Here is a 9,191-nt window from a genome sequence, read left to right as displayed (position 1 = left end):
TACATGTAATATCAAAATAAATTGACACACATTTATAAATCTAAGTTGGAAAATTTCAAAATGGTTTTAGGAAGAAAAACTAAATCATTACGAAAGCAAACCAGCAACACATCAAGGACACTTATTTCTACAGAATCATGTACTTTGTTTGTTGAAGAAATGAATGTAATCCTTGCCAGAGCAAACCAGCAACACAGGAAGACAATATTTATTTTTCAGAATCAAGTTACTTATGATGTTGTTAGAGCCGTCAAACCTCGAAAGAGATTTACTACTAGTGATGGGATTCGATTGTTTTCATATCTTCTCCAGTGAAGTATCTTGTTCTTAGCAGATACAGGATAGCATCACCACTGAGAACATTGCATATCATATTAAGTTATTTTATTAATTCAATATCCTAAGCATGACGTCCTTGTCATAAATATCTAGAATATAATACATATTAATGTTTTACAAAATGCAATTAACAGAATTTATAAATCTAGATAGGACAATTGGAAAATGTAATCAAAAAGGTATATTTAATCAATGTGAGAGCAAACTATCAACACAGGAAAGGAATTATTTTTTAGAACCAATTATTTGTTATGTTACAACAGCTGTCAAAATACGGCAGAGATTTACTTTTAGTGATTTAATTCGATTGTAGTCCAAGCGCCGGCATAAACAATTTTGAAACGAATTTCTGAATAAATATGTCATATTCATCAATGCAAAATATTTACTTAGGAAGACCAATGGAAGTGTAATATATCTGTTTGATAGCTGATTGTAATAATACACATATACTGACAGATGTTTATAATTCAGTAAATAGCATGATTCATGTTTGACTGAAGAGAGGCGAAAGATACTGAAGGTACATTCAAACTTATAGGTCTAAAATTAACTGAAAACGCCTTGGTAAAAACAAGAATTGACTTACAGAAAAACAACAGTACATACACACAACATAGAAACTAAAGACTGAACAACACGAACTGCACCAAAAACTGGTGGTAATCTCAGATGCAATGGCAGAGTAAGCAGATCCTGATTCACATGTGGCACATCCTTCGTGTTGCTAATGTTAGTTAAAACGGTGATAGGTCTAAATCGGTAGGTCACATTCGGTGAAAAGCAGACAGGATTGTAATATTATAATTTTTTTAAAACAACATATTTGATAAATTGAGTAAAGTTTGCAAACTAGACACATTTATTGGTAGTCTTTTACGCATTTTAAGCTAGCAGTAATTGGAACAGTAATCAAACATTTATTTTGTTGACAATTTTTTTTAATTATCTTAAGAGACAAAATATACGAAAGTTTCGCGGAAAAACCCTGGGTATAATGTTTTTGGTTGTTCTGAATATAGTTTTATTAACTACAGATATAGAACCCCCAGAATGAGTATGGGTAATCTCTTTCAAAACGTATGCACAGTGTGTGCTTATTGTAATATTGTTATACAAATTTAACTAGCCACGGTGAGTAAAAAGTTGAAATGTAACAGAATGTTAAATCCCGCCGTTATATGTTTTTATCATGCAAAGCTGTACAATTGTAATCTTGTGGTTGTCGTTGGTTAGTTAAAAGATGTGTTATTGTTCAAAAGAACAAATGAATCAGACACAAGTGTTCAACTTAGTCACGTTTCTCCAACGTCTGTCGTTTGTAGCTGTCTTTCATTTTATAATTTTTTATTTATGTTTGTTATACTGATTCAGTCGTTGGTTTTCAATATTTCAATGTTTAACATGTTGCTGTATTGGATTGTTTAAAGCTTACCGTAAGTTTTTCAAATTATGATAATAGTACGGAATAAAATTGAGAATGGAATGGTGAATGTGTCAGAGAGACAACAATCCGACCAAACAGGAGAAAAACAGCCGACGGCCACCGATGGGCCTTCAAAACAGCAAGAAATTCCGCATCCGGAGGCGGGCTACAGCTGGCTCCTAAACAAAATGTGAACTAGTTGAATGAAAATGGACGTCACACTAAACTCCAAAACATATAAATGAACTCATATTAAAAAACATACAAGACTAACAAAGGACAGAGGCTCCTGACTTATGAATTAAACATGTTTTGTGAGATCTCAACCCTCCCCCTATACCTCTAGCCAATGTAGAATAAACACACACACAGTTATACGCACAGTAAAACTCAGTTAAAAAGAAGTTTGAGTCCGATGTCAGAATAGGTAACTTAAGAGGTAACTATTACACCAAGAGTTCCAAATGGTGAAGTTGAAATCATCCCTTCGTAAATTTTACGGACGCCATCACGAGTTGGTTGACCGTTATGGAATAACCGTATCACAAATGATATCGGATATGTTCCTTTCGTCGTAACTACAATCCCCTTCCCTTTCCTGAATGTGACCTACCGAATTAGACTATTGACCGGATTTGTTAACACATAAGCAACACGACGGGTGCCACATGTGGAGCCGGATCTGCTTACCCTTCCGGAGCACCTGAGATCACCCCTAGTTTTTTGGTGGGTTCGTGTTGTTTATTCTTTAGTTTTCTATGTTGTGTCGTATGTGCTGTTGTTTGTTTGTCTTTTTCATTTTTAGCCATGGCGTTGTCAGTTTGTTTTAGATTTATGAGTTTGACTGTCCCTTTGGTATATTTCGTCCCTCTTTTAAGAAACTAAGCAAAAAAATATAATACATCAATTAACAAGGGACTACTAGCAGTTACTGACATGCCAGCTCCAGACCTCGATTAAACTCACTGAAAGATTATGTCTTCATCATATGAAAATCAAGCACAATCCCTCCCGTTAGGGGTTTAGTATCATACTATCATAAAATATATGAAAAGAACATAAGCAGTATCATGCCAACAACTGGTTTTAGAATAAATGTGTTTATTTCCGATGCAACGACCCTATGAGTGAATAAATATTAATACCAAAATATGCCATCTTTAATGATCTGACAACACTATCATAAATATAAGTCTTTTTAAAGGTTTTGTTAGCTTTTGAGGTGAATGTCGATATTTTTGTTCTATGTATAGAATATTACTATAAAAAAATGGATGTAAATTACCTGAACGTATACGGTGTCTGCATGTTGATTTATATTTATGAATGATGTCCTTGTACGGATGATAAAATTTAGTAAATGTTTTGACTAGTTTGTGATATCGAAAACCCAAGTGTAATAATTTTTCAGTAATACAGAGATTTCTTTCGTTAAAATCGAATATGTTGTTACATACACGAGCGAATCGAATAAGTTGAGATATATAAACACCATAAGATGGTGACAAGGGCACTTCACCATCTAAAAATGGATAATTAACATTAGGAAACGAAAAATCATCTATTTCATCATACATTTTGGTATTAAGCTTCCGTTACAGATATAGATATCAAGATCCAGGAAAGGGCAGTGTTCATTGTTAGTATTAGCTTTATTTAAAGTAAGTTCAGCAGGATATATCTCTTTAGTGTATATAGTAAAGTCGTCATTATTTAGACCCAATATATCATCCAAATATCTTAAAGTGTTATTAAATTTTTGTATCAGATGTTGTTTCGATGGAAGTCTTTCTTTTTATCTTTAATTGTTAATTATAGATGATGTGTCTTGGTAATCATACATGCATCACATCACCCTGTCTTTATTTTAGATTTGACGGACAACTTCACAACTCTAATCTATTTCAAAGAATAGTCACAATAGCGGTAAGCAAACTCAAAGTATAATAAGCAGCTGTTTTTATGAAATCATGGAATGCCATCCTGTCTAATCGATCATCACCCACTAAAATGATTAGAATGCACACTCAACAATGTTTCATGTTGGTAAATATAGCTACTGTTTTTTCGGTTTTCCCTTTAAATTGTTCCTAAAAAAGCAATTGTTTTGGTATAACGAACTATAAAAGTCAGTCTTAAAAACTTTATTTGAAAGCAGCCTTACCAATTATAAGCAGAAAAAAAGTAAAATTAAAAAAATACCGCACTCCTAGGAAAATTTAAAACGGAAAGTCCCTTATCAAACGAATCAAAAGCTCAAACACATTAAACATCGTGGATTTAAACGTTTTTTTTTTTATTTCTTGAAAATTGTACACTTGACCTGTAATACCAAATTAAATTGACACACATGTTTCATGTTTTTTAATCTAAGTCGTCAAATTTCTAAGTATTTTTAAGAAGAAAACTAAACCATTGCAACAGGAAACCAGCAACACACGAAGGAAACTTATTTTGGCAGAATCATGTAACCGTTAAATCTCAATTCGGATGTTTTCATATCTTCTTCAATAAAATATCTTGTCCTAAGCAGATACAGGGTAACATCACGACTGAGAACATTTCATATAATGGGTAGCTATTTTATCAATTCAATATCCTTATCATTGATTTCTTGAAAATATTAATATTAATTATACAAAATTCAATTGGCACACATTTATAAATCTGGATAGTATAATTTGAAAATCGATTTATGACTTTATTTAAAAAAGACAAAATTAATCAATGCAAGAGCAAACCTGCAACACAGGAAAGGCAACAATTGCTTCCAGAAGACATTTTTTATAATATTGACAGAGCTGTGAAATCACGGAAAGAAATTACTTTTAGTGATGTCATTCGATTGTTGTCCAGGTGCTGGCAAAATAACATTTATGAAACGAATTTCTGAATAAAATCTGTCATGTTCATCAATACAAACATATTTACATTGAAAAAAGAAGATCAATGGAAGTGTAATAAATCTGTTTGATAACTGTTTGTAAAAATGCACATCATTAACTCATTTTTGACTTAAGAGAAACAAAATATACCGAAGGGACATCCAAAACTCATAGGTCTAAAATAATCCGACAATGCCATGGCAAAACAAGGAAAATACCAACAGACAAACAACAGTTTTTAAAATTCAAAATAGTAAACGAAAGACTGAACAACATGAACCCATAAAAACTTGGGTTGATCGTAACTGCTACGAAAGTGAACAGAGATCCTGCTCCACATGTGGCACATACGTCCAGTTGCTCATGTTAGTACAAACCCGGTTATAAGTCTTATTCGGTAGGTCACATTCGGTAAAAAGGGGACCGGATTATAGTTACGACTATTGGAACATAGCCGCTGCCATCTGTGAAACGAATATTCAATAAAGGCCAACAAGCTTGTGATGGCGTCCGTATTAAATTGTATATGTTAAAATATATCATGCACTAGCTCTGGTATACATTTTAAAAATCTGGTCTTTAGACAGTTTTACTGCATAACCAAATATTATAGAATTTGAACATAACAACAATTAGTAAAGTACAATGTTGTGTATGTTCCGAAGGTAAAGTACAATGTTGTGCATGTTCCGAAAGTAAAATACAATTTTGTGTATGTTCCGAAAGTAAAGTACAATGTTGTGCATGCTACGAAAGTAAAGTACAATGTTGTGCATTTTCCGAAAGTACAATGTTGCGTATGTTCCGAAAGTAAAGTACACGTTTGTGTATGTTCCGAAAGTAAAGTACAATGTTGTGTATTTTCGGAAAGTAAAGTCCAATGTTGTGCATGTTCCGAAAGTAAAGTACATTGTTGTGCATATTCCGAAAGATTCCGTCTAGCCTCTTCATTGTCAATGTCATAAAAAAAGTCTTCTTTAAACGTTATTGCGTCTCAATCCAAACGATATTTGAACATCTGTGAGAAAGTAACAAGCTAAGACAAATGACTGCCTATAAATATGTAACACTCCCAAACGTGTCCTCCCCCCAAACGTGAACGATTCTCCCAAATGTGTCCGATCCCCACAAACGTGTCTGTAATTACCAAACGTTGCCCAAACGTGTCCGATTTCACAACCCCCAAACGTGTCCGATAATTGTTATTCTTCCAAACGAGCCAACTTATCATCGCCAGAACGTCTCATGTCTTCTAGCGCTGACACATGGAATGTCCTAAAGAAATCCATAACGTTTACGGCATTTCTATGATAGTTTGTTCAACGCCGGTGGTAAATAACTATCATAACTGTAAATGTAATCTGTAACAGTTTTCAAGTTGCAAGTGATCATTTAGAGCGAACATACAAATACATTTAGTACAGCTGAATTGATTGTTTACTTCATTGAATTATTTTGTGCTAACAAACTCCGATGATGCCTTTAACATTAATCCGAATATTGCATGGGGGGCTTTCAGTAGAATTGGCTTTACTTTTAAGACAGATTTGGTATTTTAAAAGCTCTTTAAATCATAAACTGGTTATCCGGTTTTTAAAATATTTTTATGTTCGGAGTATCACTAAAGAAGCACAAACAAGAAACATAACGTCCAGTGCCAAATATTTCATGCATTATTTGAACGAAATCATGTTACTGTAGATACGTTCTATGATCACAACTGGAATTTAGGATTTTGCCTTCATTTTTACGGTTACAGTATACGGGATTAACACTAGTTGGGATTTTAATCTTAAAAATTTAAAAGCGAGTAAAGACCGATTTAATTATGACTTCAGTAAGAAACTGCTTCAATCTCTGTTATGAAATAGAGGCCGTTTTAAAAATAAAATGTTGCCTTTCCAAAGTACAACTGATGGCACCATAAAAGTTTGAATTGCCTGAACATGGCTGCTAATATCTATATCCAACATAGCCTAACGGACACTTATACCCAGGTTATACTGCCGGTTTAAAAAAGACCTAAAGTAATTTATTATTTTTATATTTTGATGAAATAGTAAAAATAGTATACGTTAATGAAGAAACAAAATCAAAATAAACTACGTATTCATAATATGGACGCTAATGATAGTTCCAGTAAAAGAAAAAAGGTTGATATGGACACGTTTAGGGGATTGGACACGTTTGTGCCTTAATACAAATGACAAGCTTTTGCGCTCTTTTACAACTATAGACATGTTTTGCAGTTCAGTGATGTCATGTGGACACGTTTGGGGGAATCAGACACGTTTGGGGGGAAGGACACGTTTCTGAGTGTTACATATTTATCAGTACTCCAATAAAAAAAATTTAAGGTCCTTATTTTACATTTCTTTAGAATTATAAACTTAACATGTATCACCAAATGAAAAATACCAAATGAAATTGACACAAATAAATAGATTTTTGGAAGAAAATTGCAACTGTTTTTTAAAAAGTTAAATTAGATCATTGCAAAAGCAAACCAGCAACAGAAGAAGACAATTATTATTTTGAAGAATCAAGTTTTTAACAATGTAGTTATAGCCGTCAAGCCTTTACTGTAATGGAAATGTGTACTACAAATGAAAAATGTGCCAATGTGTAGCCTCAGATCAATAATGGTATTCCTCTAACACAAGGTTTCGTCTTTATTTTTAAAAAAAATTCTGTATGTCTGCTATACTTGAACATCTTATCCTAATTATCCTAATCCAATAGAGGATACCTGGCCTCACGGTCATAAAACTTTCGAGCATGATTTTTGTACTCGGACTCGAAAATCAACCAATCAAATTGCTGGATTTCATGTTTCGAGCATGATTTTTGTGCTCCGAGCACTGAGCAAAGTTTTATGCCTTCAACCCCTGAAGTTATTTTATCAAATCTATAAGAAAAAACTAAACGTCTGATTTTTTAAGTCTTGAAAATGGTACACTTTACAAGTAACATCAAAATAAATGTACCACATTGACTTAATAAAAAAAGAAAACGAAACGTTTATGTAAAATATTACATGTTTAAGGTCGGCTTTAAAATTTTAAAAATTCTGTTATTTTTGTTGCATTATCAATGATTAATATGAATAGAACAACAAATTTGTTTCTGAACAAGCTAACAACAGCTACGTTGATATCAAATTTGGTATATTTTAATTCGGATCATCTGAACAATAAATGATAGTGAAACACTAATTTCATATCGCGAGGACATTTGATCTAACTACATCAAGTAATTATGGTTTAAAAATAGTTTACATCTCTCATTCAGTAAGTAAAGACAACTTCTACAAATGTGGATGACATTTTAGAGCTTAAATAAAAACAGTGATTTAAGTTTTATAATGTGTTTTCAACTCGATCAGAATTTTATCGGTACAGATAAATAAGTTTATTTGAAAATTACACCTATATGGGTCAGGCAAAAACACAAAATATAGGACTTATTAACACAATAGTCAAATATTATAAGTATAAGCATACACTTTTTTCTTTAAAAAAACATAGATATGATAGTGTAACGTTCGACTTTGATGTCATTTTTGCAAGTATGGAAATTGCTTTACAAGGTCACAAACTGCAGTCAAACATTCAGACTCAGGATTTGAAATCTATTTTAGCTTGAAAAGTGGTTGTGAATTTGTATGAGCAGGTTTTATATTATCATTTTTTAAAACAACAGATCTCTCAAAGTTGAGTAAAGTTTGCTATTTAGAAAAAAATGGTATTCATGATCAAGATTATTACAAAATTTACAAAACTGTTTGTTCTAGGTATATTTCTATATCTTTCTGTTTTACTTCTAGGCTAATGTCACTCAACCGAAATTTATAGATTAACTGTTTGGTTTTAAAATGGGGCTCTATAATAAGTAATCCTCTAGTTTAATCTCATATTTTATTGGGATATTACGAAATAATTTTGAACTGTGTGTAATAAAAGAAAATTACTGCAGAACTGATTTGTGTAAACTTCGTCTGTTATCTGTTTAAACTTCATCTTTATGGAATATTCAATTTTGCTATATGGTTGATCGTAAGTTTCAAAATCTGCAGCATCTGATCCTGCTTTTTGTAATATATTTAGAGCAAAACTATACCAACTATATATTTTGTCATTATACAAGGACTTATTAAATTCATAGGCTTCTTGTAACATTGGGTAAATATCATTGATATTAAATCTCCAGAAATATAAATAGCAATAATTGTTCATATGTTTTCTATATTAATGTATCTCTTGTCATTAATACTAAAATCTGACAAACTAAAAGAAAGACAGAATTCAGAAGACTTTCAGTTGTCTCATTACTTCAATAACATAAATCTAAACCCTATTGCCTTATTTCTTAGATATGGTACCTGGGGTATGGGAGACAATTATGACAAATGTATTGGAAGTCCCTTGTGCGTTTTAACCCAGCGGTTATTGAAACAGTGATCAAACATTTATGTTGTTTACCATTTAGTCATGAGAATTACAAAGGACCATCTAAGAAATTCGGACAAGAGAGACTACCCC

Source organism: Mytilus edulis, chromosome 10 (genome assembly GCF_963676685.1).
Source record: "Mytilus edulis chromosome 10, xbMytEdul2.2, whole genome shotgun sequence".
In the NCBI taxonomy this organism is placed as follows: domain Eukaryota; kingdom Metazoa; phylum Mollusca; class Bivalvia; order Mytilida; family Mytilidae; genus Mytilus; species Mytilus edulis.
The sequence above is the reverse complement of the archived record's forward strand: the minus strand, read 5'-3'. Positions refer to the sequence as shown.